Source organism: Engraulis encrasicolus, chromosome 12 (genome assembly GCF_034702125.1).
Source record: "Engraulis encrasicolus isolate BLACKSEA-1 chromosome 12, IST_EnEncr_1.0, whole genome shotgun sequence".
Taxonomy (NCBI): Eukaryota; Metazoa; Chordata; class Actinopteri; order Clupeiformes; family Engraulidae; genus Engraulis; species Engraulis encrasicolus.
Genome location: NC_085868.1, coordinates 53,699,305 through 53,707,130, shown reverse-complemented (window position 1 = coordinate 53,707,130; position 7,826 = coordinate 53,699,305). Strand labels below are relative to the sequence as shown.

General features: G+C 43.0%; 2 long non-coding RNA genes across 3 annotated transcripts; both read right to left on the bottom strand.

The window, feature by feature from the left end:
* Window positions 1–1,196: 1,196 nt before the first annotated feature.
* Window positions 1,197–3,511, bottom strand: LOC134459937 (uncharacterized). The gene is made up of 3 exons (XR_010036909.1): window positions 3,363–3,511; window positions 2,965–3,109; window positions 1,197–2,213 (listed from the first exon to the last, which is right to left on the bottom strand). It is a non-coding gene; the product is annotated as an uncharacterized LOC134459937 (long non-coding RNA).
* Window positions 3,512–3,535: 24 nt separating this feature from the next.
* Window positions 3,536–6,251, bottom strand: LOC134459936 (uncharacterized). 2 transcript variants are annotated; one of them, XR_010036908.1, is made up of 6 exons: window positions 6,068–6,251; window positions 4,837–4,906; window positions 4,462–4,554; window positions 3,926–4,016; window positions 3,680–3,755; window positions 3,536–3,577 (listed from the first exon to the last, which is right to left on the bottom strand). It is a non-coding gene; the product is annotated as an uncharacterized LOC134459936 (long non-coding RNA). The 2 variants fall into 2 exon arrangements; XR_010036907.1 differs by lacking the exon at window positions 3,536–3,577 and having other exon boundaries at window positions 3,585–3,755.
* Window positions 6,252–7,826: the final 1,575 nt, after the last annotated feature.

The following is a 7,826-nucleotide window of genomic DNA, read 5'->3' as shown; positions in this document are numbered from 1 at the left end:
CTCCACCTCTCTCTTCCTCTCTCCACCTCTCCTCTTTTCCATTCTCTCCTCTCTCTTTGCCATTCAGTACGCTCTATTCAACACAACTCAATGCCCTCCCGTCTCCCTCTTCTCTTCCCCTATTTGCCTATCTCCTCTCTCTGTCTTTCTCCCTCGCTCTCTCCTCCGCCTCCTCTCCTCCTTCTCTCCCTCATCTACCCCTCTCAATTCCTTCTCTCCCCCACTTTCCCAATCTCTCCTCTCTGCCATTCGCTCTATTCAACTTCTCCACCCTTCCTCTCTTTAATTCTCCCTCACACTCTTTTCTGCTCTTTCCCTCTCCCAAATATCTCCTGCCTTTCCTGCCTCTTTTCCCCCTCTTTCCCAATCTCTCTAAGGTGCTGTTTCCACGTAGCTGGATATTTTTATATGTGGATATTTTTTTCTCCTGGTTGCATTGGTTTTGGCCTTCCGTTTCCACGTAGCAGATATTTAAAATCCAGGTATAAAAAGCAACCCACTGGGCAAAAAGACGTCCAAACAACGTCTTTTCCAGGTCATTGTTGGACGTCCCAGCAGGGTACCAGAATGTAACGCCAGATGACGTCTTTTTTTTTGCGTTATTATGACGTCAGGTATGAACGTCATCAGGACCTCCAGATAAGGGCAAATTCTAGTCCATATTAGGTCATTAGGGATGTCTTATCAACGTCTTTTTCGAAATTGGAATGAACCTCTCCCCCTCCTTACCTCAGTAGTGCGGCCATTACATTTATTCCATCCAAAACTCCATTTGCTAAAACGAGATAACCTAACATAGCCTCATAACAAAAGCCTAACAACCTAACAAACAGGTCAATTCTTACCCACAGACTCGTTGAATTAAGATGGCAGATTTTCAAAGCAAAAAAGTTAAACTACACTATCTTTAAAAAGTCCTTTGATGCTCCATGTATGCAACACAATGCAAAATAGCATTTCTTGTTAATTGTATCGACTGCTTCAGAACTGAAGTAACCTCATCACTGCCTCCCATTCAGATCACTCAAATGTTCTAATCTGTTGCTAAAATAAATAAAATGTCTTATAGCAAATGGGACATCACTCTTGTTGACTTTAAATTAACTCTGAGTTGTCATTCAAACATTTAAGTGACAGCATTAAAAACCTTGAAACTTATAGTTTTCAAAATATACAGACAATTATCACATGGAAAGTGACAGGGGGGGTTTACTTTTATTTAGCAAACACTTTTGTTTACAAGGTTAAATCTTCAAAAGTCTTGACTACATACCTCTGCAACGTTTTTTTTGTTTTTTTTGTAGAGTTGTGTTTACATTCAATTAAAAAAAAATTGTATTACATTAACTTTACTGTCATATTCTTTTTTGTTAGGCTTTTCAGAAGAGGGGGAGATAACAAATGTGATCTTTTTCAAGAATAATTAACACCACTGCGAATTTCATGAAGTATTGATGATTATGACTCGTACACTATCATCTCTTAACAACATTACCGGTGTATTACAAAACCCAAAAGTCTTGAAATTCGAAGTAGTGTTAAATACTCTTGAAAACTTTCTTATGAAATACTGTAGGATCCAACATATTGGAAGAAAAGACATTGTACCTTGGGTTAAGAGACAGTTCATCTGAATGAAAACTCTGCATTACATCAATGGGTCTTACATCTGCCACATCATATCATTTCACAATCGTCCAGTTTTACAACATATCTACGTAGGTGGTGTCTACATAGTAAGTCCTTGTACACTTGAACAGCCATCTTGGCTGCAAATTATCATCATATCCTGTGCATCTGACAAAGCGTGTACATGACAAAGATGCCAAACTACTTTCTTGATGTCTGTAGTAGCTATTTACATTTTGGGCATAAACACATGTTGAGTGATCACTGGGCTGCTGGGAAGCTTTGAGAGAAGTTGTAGTGCCTTTGTTCGTTTGTTGGTTGAGATGGGAACGTCATAAACATATTCAAAGAAGGTGAAAACAGAGCTGAGCTGTGCTGGATATAACAAGTTGCAGACCCAGTAAAGCTTGAACAGCTTGTCAATTGTGCAAGTCAGGCCGTCTGCAACGGGAATGGTCACACGGTCATTCCTGGCGGTTATGACAGAGTCTTCAGGTTCCCAATGCAGACCACTAGTGGTTGGGTTGTGGATTCCATCTCAGTGTCAGTAGTGCAGTGAAGAGGGATGTGAAGTTGGTTCCAGACTGAGAAGAAGTAGAAGAGGAGGAAGAAGAAGAAGGGGGAGAGAGAGAGAGAGAGAGAGAGAGAGAGAGAGAGAGAGAGAGAGAGAGAGAGAGAGAGACATCATCAATAATACTTAATAGCAAGTTTTACTTAACTGATTGAAAGGTATGAAGCATACCAGTCAAACTAAGTATACAGGCATGAAAACGGGTCAGGGGTGAAAAAGGTGAGAAAGGTGCGGCGTGGCGCGGTGGCACGGAGCGGCGCGTGTGCTGCAGCGGTGCGCGCGAATGTGTGGTGTGCAGTGGCGTTTTTGGGGGATAGTGTTGAGTCATACTAGGGGGGTCTGGGGGCATGGTCTCCCATGGGAGAAAATTTAGCTAAAACCGTCTTTAAATGATGAATTTTGAGCATACTGTAGCGACCCAGGGACAGTGAACATAAGAACTGTCAACCATCTTCGTTACTTCATGACTGTCATGCTGACGCAAGAAATTTAAGCGGTTAAATAAGTTGTTAAAAGGTCACTAATCATTGTGTCAAAGTGAAATTTCTGTAATGCTTTCCTATGAAAATGTATAATCAAAAATCTGCAAAAACTGTGAGGTGTGTACTCACTTTCGTGATATACTGTATATGAAATTCATTTTGCAATGCGGTATACGTATGAACTTATACAGTATAATATCAGGAAGGAGCCAAGACTGACTTGCACCAACACAGACCCACACGCAAACACACCCAAACGCAAACACACACACACATTCCTACCAAAGATGTCAGCGATGCAGAGTCCTAGCTGGCCAATAGTGTGTGAGGTGTTAAGTTCCGCCTCTCCGTGCAGCAGCAGCAGGTTGGAGGGCGGGACCTTTAGCTTGACTGACAGGTCTTCCACTGCATGCTTCAGAAGCTCTGTCTGCAACACACATACACATAAATATTACTGACACACACATCAGCTGTATAGGGTTATCTACTTTCCATGGCTTCCCCCAACTATAAAACAGAATTATAATACTTCCTGTAAAAAGTCTTTGACTAGGCAAAGCGCTATACAAAACAGATGTACTGCTGTGTGTGTGTGTGTGTGTGTGTGTGTGTGTGTGTGTGTGTACCTGTGCTAGTTGTATTTGGTGTATGTCTGGTCTGTGGCGTATCTTTAAGTTTACCAGTCGTGCCGGTGTGTTCTGCTGATGCTGCTGCAAGCGTTTTCATTGGCTGGTTTTCCTGCGAGGGCGTGGACTGCATACGATGGCGATGTCGGCATCGTCAGACTCCTCTCCTTCATCCTCCTCCTTTAATTGGCTAGCTGCCGCAGCAATCCGGCCCCTCTGGTGATGGACGCAGCAGGGAGCCAAGCGCATTCAGCCTCATGTTAATCTCCCTGTCACACGCACACACACAATGTAAGGAAAGTTGACAAGTCACTGTAGAGAAAGTGTCAGTGCGTGGCATGCACACAAGTGTGTGTGTGTTGTGTACTCACGTTAGTTTGCGGTTGGGCCGCCGCCGTGCCTTGAGTGGTGTGGAGGGGGAGGGGGGCGGAACGCCTCAGCACAGTCCTAACACCAACACATACACACACAAGGATGCATTAACACACATCAACATGATGGATATGGTAAGCATACAGCAATAAATTGGAAAAATATTGTAGGGGCTACTATGTTGACTCATGGTCTGTGTGTGTGTGTGTGTGTGTGTGTGTGTGTGTGTGTGTGTGTGTACTCACATTGTGCTTTGCATGGGTTTGGTCACCTGGTCCGAGTCATCTGAGAGTTCGGTACACTGCTTCCCTCACCATCGCTGTCGCTGTCAGAAATCTGTCAAACACACAATATACAGTCTCAAGTTTGCCGTCCGTGTTAGCTGTAACTCATCCAAATACTGCTACTTTATACAGCAGGCACATATTTACTGACCAAGTTGCTCTCTATGACAAAAGTGCTATGGGCTACTGTGACAGGTAAACAAGAAACAACAGGTTAACAACACTTGGCGCTAATTAGTTCTCTACAACTACAAACCGCTGCTGTTCCCTTCCGTTTGGGATCCATATCACCAAACTATAGTTCTCTTGAACTTAACTGCATTGTTATAAGAATATGGCTATGACGGCCTTAAATAGCAGGTTAAAATATGGTCATTGACATTTTGGTGACAAGGTCATAACTCTGTATCGCAATGAGGTCCTAACAGAGGCTCTGCATGAAAGTGTTTTTAAAGATTAAAAGAAGTTTTTAAAAGTAACTACCCATTGAAAAATACCTGCACAAAATCAACCAGAAAAGACATCTCAGATTTTACACTGCAGCGGCTTCGGAGTCAGAAGATGTGTGAGAACTGTGTAGCACTTTTCATCTGAAAATGAGAGCAGAAAATTGTACAGCAGTACTTAAATTTCACATTTACCAAAGTCTCTGTGTTATTATAACACTATCACAGTAACATATTTATCACAATTGCATACAATACAACAATAAAAAAAAATCTAAAAAAACAAATGAAAGGAGGCAGAGGGCCTGTAAGTGGATGGCAATTAGACACATGATCACATAGACAATATGACACACACACACACACACACACACACACACACACACACACACACACACACACACACACACACACACACACACTTACCATCAGTCTGATCATCCAACTGTTCAATCAGAGTAGGAGCTTGGACAGATGTGGCCACAAGACCTGGGCCCTGACGAAGAGAGAAGAGAGAGAGAGGGGGAGAGCACGTTAGTTCCCAGTGCATTGAAGGTACTTTTAAAATCCCGTAGCCATAACTGGTGTTGATACCTTGGTAGTCGCCACACTTCACACGCAGCTGTTCTACTCTGCCACATGGTATCGTCACCAATTACCATTGCCTACAAAATCTCGTGCGTGGCAGTTTTATCCCTCGAACAGCGTACATCTGGCACGTCGCACCCTCCATCTGAAACAACTGCCGGTATTTTCCCAACACACCGTCATACGAGGTCTACCGAGACAAAACACGACAGCGTTGACCAGTTGCCCAGATCTACCATATTCAACTACATACTGAAACAGTGAAAACCACGACAATTACATGGAACTACGGTTCAAAGCTTGTCTATTGACTGGCCACAACAACAACCAAGCCGACATAATGTGATTCGGAAATTCGTTTCTATCACCTTTCATCGAGCCAACACAAAACAGTGGGATACTGCTTGCTTTTACTGGTGCTATTCTTTATCATGTACGAGGGTGGCGGATGGTCTGATTTACATGATTTGACGCAGAACTGCTTACGTTTGAAGCGCTGAAGTTTAAAATCGCCTCTATGCTAGCTAGCCCTTGCCTTGCCCCCTCCGATACCTGTTACTAGCAGCATCCACTTTTGCCCCACTACCAGTACTAGCTCTACGTCAATCCATCCGTGGTGTTTCAGTATCCTTGCACAAATCCTGTCAGACTTTCTTTCTTTTATGTTCAGAAAATAGCTTTCAAACTTCACATCAGTAAAGTGCCGCCTGATTTATTCCACACCAGCTAATTATCAGTTACCATATTAGCAACCAATGTTAGCAAACCATCCAATATCACATTTCAAACCTTTAATTTTCCCAACACAACACGTTTTAACCATTAAGTTAGTCCACATGTGAATTAAAAGAAAATAAATATAATTTATAGTGCAAGCGTTAAAGATCAATAGCTAACTGAGTATCAATAACTAGCTAAATCTGTAGGCTAGCTTAATGTTCACAGAATCACTGAGGCTGTTCCAATGTTCGTACAGCAAAACTTGTGAAGCAGGGTTTGATTTTAACCATACATTAACGGTAACACACGTAATTGTTACGAAATTATACCAATAAAGTGAATTACTTACGCCAGCCTCTCTCGGTGTCTGAAGTCAAGTCGCCGCATCTTGCATTTCCAACGGTAGAAAAGGCGGGCGGAAGTCTGCTTTCAAATGTCCACAGTCACGCGATTGGACAGCCAAACGGCCGTTAGTTTCTCACTTGTTGTAGCACGACCCAGAAATGAATCTCTTAACTTCAGGTTTCACACATTCTGTGAAATCTTACAAAAAAATGACACATAATCTGTCAATGCTGTCTACACATCCCAATGTGTTATTTTTTTTGACACATCTGTTTAGGCAGTCCCCATTGGGTAAATGATTAACTATATTCAGACGTCTAATGGACCTCATAGTTTGACGTCAAAATAGTATACCTATTTTGCACGTCATTTTTGGGTACAGAACTGGTCTTAGACGGACGGACGCGATATGGACAAGATATGAACGTCTATGTGACGTTCTATGTTTAGTGGGCAGGGGGAAAAAAATGTTTCATTTGTTACAATGGAGGATTTATTTTTATCCACATGTTGCTTTTACACCTCAACAGGAGAAAAAAAAAATACCCTGCTAAAGAAAATATCCTGCTACGTGGAAACAGCACCTAACCCTAGATTTCCCCCACAGCACCTCTTGTCATTCGGCACGGCGACCATTTGCTATCTCTCTCTCTTCCTCCTCTCCCCCTCTCTCTTCTTCCTCTCCTCTTTTCCATTCTCTCCTCTCTCTTTGCCGTTCAGTACGCTCTATTCTACACAACTCAATGCCCTCTCCTCTTCTCCCTCTTCTCTTCCCCTATTTGCCTATCGCTTCTCTCTCTTTCCCCTCTTTCTTACTCTTCTCCCCCACTCTTCCTCCTATCCCTCTCTCTTCCTCCTCTCTCTCTCCCCCTCAGTCCCTCCCTTCTCTCTCTCTCCCTCTCTCCCTTCTCTCTCTCTCCCTCTCTCCCTTCTCTCTCTCCCTCACTCCCTTCTCTCTCTCTCTCCCTCCCTCAGTCCCTCTCTCTCTCTCTCTCCAGTATAATTGTCATTGGTGATGAATTAGGCTGCCTGCAGTAAAAGAAGCATCGATAAGGATCCCATAATCCCCATTGATTCCAAACACACATGCACATGAACACACACACTCACTCGTACACGAAAACGCTCACACAGTGACACATGCAGGGACATAAGCACACGCACATTACACCCGTTCACTCTCTCTCTCTCTCTCTCTCTCACACACACACACACACTCTAAAGCAATGGTTCTTAACCTTTTTTCTTAAAGCACCCCCTTACCTCTGTCCAAGACAAGCCGCGCACCCCCAACCCAAACTTCTACACGCGTATACGCACAAAAATATTATTTAAGTGAATATGAAATACAGAATATTAAATGAATCTGGCTTAAAACATTTACCAATACCTTGATAACTTTACATGGGGAGCAAAACATGTTTTCATTTGATTTAATTTGGTCTGATTATAATGTTTGCTAGCAGAATTTTGGTCACAACCTCAACACAAACAAAATTCCGTGCACCCCCTGGAATCTCTGGCGCACCCCCAGGGGGTGCCCGCACCCCAGGTTAAGAACCACTGCTCTAAAGCACATACATGCACGCCCACACCCACCCACCCACATGTATACACACATGACGCATGCACACACAAACATTTGTACACTTAAACACTCTTCTTCTGATTACTACAACCACACACATGCAGACACACAAGCACTTACTTGCATGCCTCCTTGCCGACTGATGATCTCCTCTAATAGATGGACCAGGAGCATA